Source organism: Tamandua tetradactyla, chromosome 7, assembly GCF_023851605.1.
Source record: "Tamandua tetradactyla isolate mTamTet1 chromosome 7, mTamTet1.pri, whole genome shotgun sequence".
NCBI classification, from domain to species: domain Eukaryota; kingdom Metazoa; phylum Chordata; class Mammalia; order Pilosa; family Myrmecophagidae; genus Tamandua; species Tamandua tetradactyla.
This window is the reverse complement of record NC_135333.1, coordinates 120,719,020-120,729,011: the sequence shown is the minus strand read 5'-3', so window position 1 is coordinate 120,729,011 and position 9,992 is coordinate 120,719,020. Positions and strand designations below refer to the sequence as shown.

The 9,992-nt window shown below is 42.2% G+C and overlaps 1 pseudogene; it reads left to right on the top strand.

Moving 5' to 3' along the window:
- The first annotated feature begins 1,445 nt into the window (after positions 1-1,445).
- LOC143690628 (olfactory receptor 6C74-like) lies at positions 1,446-7,218 on the top strand (annotated as a pseudogene).
- Positions 7,219-9,992: the final 2,774 nt, after the last annotated feature.

The window sequence follows — 9,992 nt, the reverse complement described above, 5'->3', positions numbered from 1 at the left end:
TATGCATCATTATCAATGTCACCATAGGGTAATGTATAAATGAGAAAAAAATATATACTAGATTGCTCCACAATTGTCCAAATGTGCCAGAGTAAGTATCTCAGCAAGGTGGGTGGAAAGGTGGAGAGGCAGTTCTTTCCATTAGTGCATGTTGACATTTCTATCACAGATGATTTTGATATCATTGGTTGCAACCAAATCTGGTTTGTGTATTTCACTTTGCTTCTGCTTATGGAGCTTCCTCTGCCTGAAATTCTTGGTCTCCACTCTTACCTACTTCAAGGCTCCATCTTAGAATCCAGCTTCTCTGGTGCATCCTTCTGGAATAGTGTTACATAATATTAGAAAACCACTCACTTGACAATTAGCTTTTTTTTTTTTTTTTTTTTTTTTAAAGGAAAGACAGAGAGAAGGAAGGAAGGATAGAAGGAAGGAAGGAAGGAAGAAAGGGAAACATCTTTAAACATTTTCTTGTTTTTATTGTATTCTGTTTCTCCGTTTTTGTTACATGGGCTGGGGCCGGGAATCGAACCGAGGTCCTCCGGCATAGCAGGCAAGCACTTTGCCCGCTGAGCCACCGCGGCCCGCCCTGACAATTAGCTTTTGCTTCTTTGTATGGTCTTTTATATATATGTTCTGTCTTTTAAAAATAATTTGTTTTAGAAGTTAGAAATAATTCTCTTAATATTCTCAAGGCAGAAAACACTGCCTTACATAATGCCCATTGAAAAGAAATATGATCATTTATGCTTTCATGATGAAGACACCTATTTCTATTCCATAGAAATACTCCATAGAAATAACACTGACGTTATTTTTTTAAAGAAACATGCTAAAAAAACGGGGGGGAAAAGAAATGTGCTAGTAATTGTGGTTGTATATAACTGTGTAATTTTAAAGTGATACTTTCAGAAAATAGCATCTCTGAATGCTGAATATTTGTTCTGCAGTTTACTAGCTATACAAGCTGTAATTCTTTGTGGTTGTGCTTTATTTTTTCCCTTACTATATCTCATAGAATAAGCATAAATATGTGATCATAATGTTTGGCAAATATTTTGTGCTTCAATTCAATTTATCTATTATTGCTGTGTCTTTAATTGCTAGTTAGCTGTACGTTTGAATATCCTTATCTTTATAGTGCATTAAATTTATCTCAACATGACTTCTACTACACATTACATGATTGAAATGTATTAAATTTCTTTTCCATTGTTGTAGGCTATGCTGCTTTCAACATTGTTCATGTTTTTAGTTATACTTAAGGCAAAGAGCAAAGAGGATTGTATCTGAAATATATTCAGTGTTTAACATTTTCTCCATTATTCCACCTTTACATATTTACTTACACAATTTTAATCTTCTGTCTTTGATTAATGAATTCATTCTCAGAAATCTCTAAGAGATTTTGGGCTTAAGAGGCCTATGAGGCTAAGTGAACAGTAATGGGGAACCATTCAAGAGTGACCCTATTTATCATAAAAGATTTGACTGATGAGTCACAGGTGAAAGTTCTGTTATTTACCTTTGTGATTCTCACTTACTTGCTCAGCATCACTGGCAATTTAATCATCATCACACTCACCCTGCTGGATGCTCACCTCAAGACACCCATGTATTTTTTCCTTAGGAATTTTTCCCTCTTAGAAGTTTCTTACACTACTAGATGCATCCTTAACTTCCGGGTTACCTTGGCAACTGGGGACAAAATCATTTCCTATGACTGTTGTGTCACTCAGGTGTTTTTTACCTCCCTTCTTGGAGCATCTGAATTTTACCTGCTGGCGGCCATGTCCTATGATTACTACGTTGCCATCTGTAACCCCTGCACTACACGACCATCATGAACAACAAAGCCTGCATATGGCTTGTCCTCAGTTGATGGCTTGCTAGGTTCTTTACCATCTTTCCACCTCTTATTCTGGGCCTAAACGTTGACTTCTGTGCCTCCAACATTGCTGCTCATTTCTATTGTGACACTAGTCCTCTCTTGCAGATCTCCTCCTCAGATACCTAGCTTATCAAGACAGTGGGTTTCATCTCAGCTTCAGTGACACTCCTGGTCACATTGGTAATGGTGATAGTATCATACACCTATGTTGCATTCATGATCCTAAAAATCCCTTCAAGTAATCAAAGAAAAAGGCATTTTCTATATGTTCTTCCCACATGATTGTGATTTCCCTCTTATGGCAGTTGCATTTTTATGTATGTTAAACCCTCAGTCCAAAAAAATTTTTTTCCAAGGGAATTGCAGTACTCAATACCTCAGTTGCCCCACTTTTGAATCCTTTCATCTACACTCTAAGGAACCAACAAGTGATAAAAGCCTCCGTGCATATGGTACAATGCGTTATTTTGTTCTCAAAGAAATAAATGTTCTGCTACATTATAGAAAGGAAATCAACAAAAGAATTTTAAATAATATCAATTTACCAATTATAGCTTCTTACCAGTTCTTTTATTCTGGTTGTTTTAGCCTTTCTTTTACAAGCTTTATTTGCATATAAAAATTTTCATTACACAATGTTAAAAGTTTGTCAGAATGTTTTCATCATTGTTCTTGATCATCTTTAAAAACATTTATTTAAAAACTATGGTTGCACTTTTAAAGTATACTCTGTAGAAAGCAGATATATTTTATTTTTATATGCAAGTTTCATTAGAGATGTTTATATTTTAAGTATTTTCAGATATCTAAAATATTGCAGTCCCAGTCTTAAACCAACAAATCATTGGCATTCTTCTGGCCTCCAGAGCCACAAAACTGTTGTTTCAGAAAGTTCCTGGCTGTTTACTAGCTACTTAGGATGAGGAATGAATCCTGGAACTCTTCATTCCACCATCTTCTGCCATGAAGTTAATCTTTTTCTGGTGGTGAGCCAATGTGACATCCAGGCTCACAAAAGTCCAACCTTATTAATAACATCTTCAGTAGCACATCCTTTGTTCCTCTGAATCAGGCATTTTGAACCCGAGAATGAAGATGTGTTGGTACTTTGAGCATTATAGGAGTACAGATGGATGAGTGGAATATAGCAAAGAAATATCAGAGTATAATTTTTACCCTCAAGGGTGTCACTGTTGATAAGAAGTAAAGTTTAAACAACTACTGAAATTAACTCAAATATTCCCCTACTACAATTAGAAGAGTTAGTAGAACGGAAAAGTTATCCATGCACTTGAACAACAAAACATAAGAAAGATACATCACATAAATCCATCAAAACAATTTTCATAATAAACTCATCTAAAAAGAACGAATGGTTTACAGTTGGCTAGAAGATACAAAAGGGAGAGAACAAAGGAAAAAACAACTCAGAAAGCTAAATCCCATAGTTATATAAGACAGAAAATTAGATTGTAAAAAATATTAATTATAGGTTTTGGAATAGTGCTGATATGGCAGGACAAAAGGGACTCAATGGTTTTAAGACTCCACAAGTAAGAGGACACCATTTTAGTTTGAGGATTTTGTCTGAGTTAGTATTTGTGTTTCCTCTGAGACTATATAATCCAGTTAAATGCTTCCTGGTTGGTTTTGAATGCATTACAATGACAAAATATTGTAACTTCATTTTTAAAAATATTTCAATAAACCTAATTACATTAGATAGTGTTTTGGGTATGCATCACTTAAATGAAATTTCCCATAAAATTCTGATCCTATTCAAATTAGGTACATGGGATATGTTGACCTTCAAAATTGCCATTTACTGAGCTATTTATTCCAACAAAATTTTTATTTCCTGTCTTTGGCTTTTGTTTCTATTCAGTTGCCCATCATATATATACATTATCAAGCAATAAATTACGTGTACTGTTTAACAGACTTTATTCTTACATCTATAGAGAATCTTTTGCTGAGTTTAGGGTATACATTTCAATTGATAGAGGCAAGTATCTTGTCTATATTTAAACATAATTCTACTTTACTTTTCTCAGTTAAGACAGAGTACTTAACAATACTTCCACTTACAGAATGTTGTTTTATCTATCTATCTATCTACCTACCTATCTATCTATCTATCTATCTATCTATCTATCTATCTATCTATCTATCTATCTATCAATCTCTATCTATCTATCTATCAATCTATCTATCTATCTATCTATCTATCTATCTATCTATCTATCTCTCCATCTATCAATCTTTATCTATCTATCTGTCAATCTCTATCTATCTATCTATCTATCTATCTATCTATCTATCTATCTATCTATCATCTATCTATCTATTTATCTTTTATCCTGTCATCTATTATCTATTATATCTTCTTAGAAGAGCCAAAAATCTCATTCAGAATATAGTTAAGATTTATTTTTGGATTTAGAATCATTTGCCTGAGTTCATATGAATTTTCATTAACAGTAAAAGTTAACTGTCTTAGACCCAATACAGCAGCATAAGGAGTTCTAGGATTTAGCCCATCTTCCAGGATAGCAAGTAAATAGCCTGGAACAGTCAGAAGCATCTGTTAAGAGGCCTCAAGAGACCAGAATTACATCACACAACAGCCAGGAATGAATGGAAATGTGACTGATAAATCACGTTAAAGAGGGGCAAGTAAATCCTTCCACACCATGGACTCCAGTCCCACCACCACTGGCATGGCAGAGTGACTCAGCAGTCACTCTCTAGTGGGAAATAGAAACCCTCTCTCCTCGGACCAGGGAGAGTGAGACTCAGCGAGGCACCAATTTTGAGTTTTGATTAATGAATTTGGACTGCTGGTTACCAGCTCTGAGCACAGTGAAATTTACAATGCACCTAAGAAACAAAGACCCCAATGGATTCTTTTTCAGCCACAGTCCCAGCAGGAGAGGAAGCAGGGTGGACAGAGCCACACAGAGACCTCTGGAGTTGGCAGAGCTTGATTTGCTGAAGGACAACTCTGCTCCAAGAAAAGGGGGATATGAGGCCAGGCCAGGCGAGCTGGACTACAAGCTCTGAGAACAGCTGCATTTTTTTTAAAGCAGCCCATTAGAGAAAATAGCCAGCAGGCTCTGTTTCAGTCCTCCCCCAGGCAGGGGTACAGAAGAGTTGAATGAAAGGAACTGTAACCCCTCAGGCAGCAGAGATAGATTGCTGAAGGGCTGCTCTTCCATGAGAAAAGGGGGCAGGGCAGGGCCCAGTGCAATTGGTGGCTGTCACTCAGAGAATATAAATCTGGGCCTCTGTGGTACAAGCAATATTTTCCAGACACATAAATTAGCCATTGAAACAATTGGTACCAGCAGGGATAGAAGTGAGGATGCTTGAGAATCACTGTAACATTTCCAGTTAGGTGGGAACAGGGTGCTAAAGGCAGCAATTGCACAAGAAAACAAGGGGGTTGGGGAAGAGGGGCCAAGGCCCAGCATAGGTAGTGGCTATTATTTAGAGAATTCAAATTAAAAGGGCTGCATAAAAGCAACAATTTCAGCTAAGTTTCCCTCAGCTTCTTTGTCAACCAGCCTCTGGCAGGGGTAGGGTCAGCTGAGAATGAAAGGGACAGAACCGCCTTCCTCCTGTGGGGAGCAGCAGACTGAAGTGCTCCATCTGCTGGCCAGGAAAGGGAAAATCCAGAATCACGAGACTTGACAACAAAGTTTGGCATCTGCTGGGTCTTCTTCCCAGGGAACCTGGGTACCGATCTCCATTCCCTTCATGACACCTGGACCTGTCTTGTCTGGGAAAACTGACTGGGATATGTCCTCTCCAGGGAGGTCTTCCTCCAGAATCAGCCCTCCAGGGTGAAAGTAGCTAGAGACAATGAAAGGATTGCTAAAAGCATGTAGAGGCAAATCAGGAAACAAACAGAAAAGCAAGATTCAGAGATAGCAGAGAGGAACAACATAGCCAGGAGGAGCAGAGAGTCCACCAGCCAGCAATCTTTGCAGATAAAGGAAAATACCTCCCAGGGAGCTTAATGAAAAAGGAAACCAGGAGAGAAAGCTAGCAGATGTTGCCATGTTTGCCATTGTGCCTTTCCAGATGAGAGAGAAGTCTTAACCATGTTCGCCATATGCCTTCTCACTTCAGAGAGAAACTCTGTATTTCATCAGCCTTCTTGAACCATGGCATTTTTCCCTGGATGCCTTAGATTGAACATTTCTATAGACTTGTTTTAATTGGAACATTTTCTCATTCTGTAAACTAGCAACTTATTAAACTCCCCTTTTTAAAGGCCATTCTGTAGCAAACAGGGAGCCCTTTCTCTCTCTTATTCAGCTGCCTTTTCTAGAGAAAACCCCAGACCAGCTCTCCTGACCTCTGGGAATGGATGAAGCTTCTGGCAATAAAGATAAGACACATTCTAGGATAGGGACCCCTCCCCAACCACTCACTTGCTTCTGTAAGATGCTTCATGCCATAAAAGGACTGATTGTCTTTCCTTTAATATTGCCATATACTGTAGTAGGATTACCCTATCTGTAGCATGTAATAGTGTCTATAAAAACCAGTGTTGCCTTTTGCTCAGGGCTCAGACTTTCAAGGTGACTCGACTGAGCCCCATGGGCATGAGCTAATAAATCACTTGCTTCCCAAAACTGTGGACCCTTAGTCTTGTAGCAGGCAGGCCTCCCCCTCTTTCTGATTTAGCTGTGCTCTCTGTGGAAAATCCCCAAACCCCCTCCCCTAGTCTTCAGGAACTGGTGAAAATGCACATAGGCAAGATAAGATATTCCTGGGGTGGGGGCCCCTCAACAGTCTACAAGCCCTGGGCCATTCTCAAATCCTCCAACTGTTTACCTTGTCTTTAACATATTGTACAGTCCATAAAAGCTAAGGTTGTCTTTTGTTCGGGGCTCAGACTTTCGAGGTGACTCGGCTGAGCCCCGTGCGCACAAGCTAATAAATCACTTGCTTCCCAAAACTGCAGTCCCTTAGTCTCAGCCTGCTCTAATTTCACAGAATATTCCTGGAGGCCTGAGGCCCTGGTTTTCATGCTACATTTTTGGGGGCTCTTCCAGGATCTAAGAGGGGGCGATGTTCTCACCTTCCTCACCCATGACGGCAGCGTCATCCAGACCAGAGATGCAATGGAATCCAGTTCCGGCACCGGGATCTTCCCGTCTTGGACTCCTGACCTTGCCGGTGGGGGTGTCCTCAACACTGGAGTGGAGATGAATCCGGGACAGTTTCAGGAATCAAGCATCAGGAGCACCACCATTCTGACTGGTGATCACTCGAGTGTGTCAGGTTATCAGCCCACTCTAGAGGCCAGGGACTGAGTGGAAGGGAGGCTTGATCAACCCCCAAGACTCTCCAAGTACCAGTCTCCATCTGGAGGAGCAATGGAAATGGAAGTCTTCAGATTTGGTTTTGGGAAGGGTGGCGTGGGAGGAGTGTTGATTAAATGTGCATGACTGAGTGAGTGAGTGGAAGTCCTGGGCCACAGGAGCTGAGCACCAGGCCATGAGTGAGTTCGGGTTCTGCGAGTCCGTGACGATCCTCATATGGTTAAATGTGGGTAACCCTTGCAGGGGGCTGGCCAGGGGTTTATACCGTACTACCAAAGCCAAGAGGCACCCAACGTCCCCGCTAGGGGAGTGGCCAGACCGAACAAAGCACTAAATTGTCCAAATTCCCTTTATTGTTTGTCTGTACACCCTTCCCCCTATCTTTTGGCTCCACCAATGTGAGGGGGGAGGGGGAATTTAGTAAGACACCTTTGCAGTGCATGAGGTCCAACTTTAAGGAGGATTTTACTGATGACTGGGGAGTCAAGCTGACCCCCGGCCAACTCAGGAAATCTGTAAGCTAGAATAGCCCACTGTTAGGGTAGATTGGCCACCTGAGGGAACTTTTGACTTAGAGAAAGTACAGGCAGTTTATAGTATAGTGTCAAGGATGCCTGGCCACCCAGATCAATTTCCCTACATTGCCACCTGGCTGGAAGTCACAAAGAAGAAGCCAGGGTGAATAAAGACTTGCTCTGATGGACATTGCCAGGTGCTTCTCACCCAGGTGATGGAGGGATCACATAAGAAGCCAGGCAATAAGCCCAAGATTCCAGTTTTATCCAGACCACCAGATAAGAAGAAAACCCCCTTCTTTACTTTGTACCACCAATATCCATGGCCCAGCCAAGCTCCTCTGCAGCAACCCCTGACCCCCCCCAGCAGCCCAGAGACATCTCCTGAGACTCCACTGAGCTCAGCCATCCCTGGACCCCTGAGCTATGGCAGTTGCAGCCCTGGCTGGCTGTAGCTGCTCCACCTACAGCCACACCCTTAATGCCCCTGAGAGAGACCCAGTCCCTCCCTATGTTGATGCCCAGGGAGACTTTCAGGAAGGGAGAAGAAACTTCATATATATCCCCTTCACTTCTACTGACTTGTTGAACTGGAAGAATCATACACCATCCTACACTGAGAGGACCCAGATGATGATTGACCTGTTCCAGTCTATTGTCCATACCCACCAGCCCACCTGGCCTGACTGCAATCAGCTACTTGTAACTCTTCTCAGCACTGAGGAGTGTCACTGTGTGGCAGTGGTGGCTCAGAAACACCTAGAGGAAAACACCCCCGATGGCACCCTAGACCCAGCCCAATATGCCACCTGCAGTTTTCCAGGAGAGGACTCAGAGTGGGACCCAAACACTGATGCAGGGTTGTAGTCCCTTCAATGGTTCTGTGACGCCCTACTCCTACGCGTCCAGAAAGGCTGCCAAAAGGCCACCAACATGACCATGATCAAAGAGGTCTTGCAGAAGCCAGATGAGCCTCAGAGTGAGTTTCTTGACTGCCTGATGGAATCCTTCTGCCAATATGTACCATTTGACGTTGAAGCCCCAGAGAGCCAGATGCTAATCAGTGCTGCTTTTGAAGGGCAGGCAGCCCCTGACATTTGGTGTAAGCTCCAAAAGCTAGATGGGTTGCAGGCATGAACACAAGTCAACTGATAGCGGTGTCAGGACCAGGTAGAAGCTAAATAAAGGAAGTGAGAGTTCAGGGAGAAAGTTCAAATAATTGCTGCTGCATTTGAGAAGCAGGATCAAGCACCCTATCAAGAAAAATGCGGCAAGCCCAAGCGCCCTGAGGTCAGAATCAGTGTGCTTATTGCAAAGAAGAGGGGCACTGGAAGAATGAATGTCCCAATAAAACCACCTCACTAGCAGGTAGAAGGAGGCAGAACATTAGCCCCAGACCTCGTCTGGACCCCGACATCATTTCTGTGGTTGCTGATGAACTCTCTGACTAGAACAGACTGGGTTCGATATCTTTATTCCCCTGGGAACCCATGGTTGAAGTGAAATTAGGAGACCAAACAATGAACTTCATGGTGGTATGAGCTGTGCTCTGTAGTGACTGGAGAATAATTGCCCATCTTCTGGCTGAATGATAGACATTGTGGGTGCCAAAGGTATAATACAAAGGAGGCCGTTCTTAAAAGCCAGAGAGTGCAGCATTGGGGGCCACTCTGTGTCACACCAGTTCCTGTATATTCCTGAATGCCGGCTGCCATTGTTGGGGCAAGACTTCCTCAGGAAGCTGCATGTCCAGATTACCTTTGGCCCTGGAGGAAAAACCTCACTGAAAATTAACAGCCCACAGAAAATCCTGTCTTTAACTATACCTACACGCGAAGAGTGGCGGCTGCATGAGAAGCCCAAAAAAGGAGGGGAAATTTTCCCTAAACTACCATTCCCAGACATACCAAGAGTCTGGGCAGAGCATAACCCACCAGGTTTAGCCAAAAACTATCCCCCAGTAATAATTGCTTTGAAACCCATGACTCACCCCATGGCAGTGTGACAGTATCCGATCCCTCAAAAGACTCTCGAAGGGATTCAAAGCCATTTGGTGTGGTTAGAAGCACACCTAGTCATCCGACCATACAACTCTCCATGGAACACTCCACTGCTGCCCATTGAAAAAGCTCATACAGGGGAATTCTGCCCCATCCAGGACCTGTGAGTAGTTAATGCAGTTGCAGAAACCATCCATTCTGTGGTTCCAAATCCATACACCCTCCTCAGCCTGGTCCCAGGGAAAGCTAA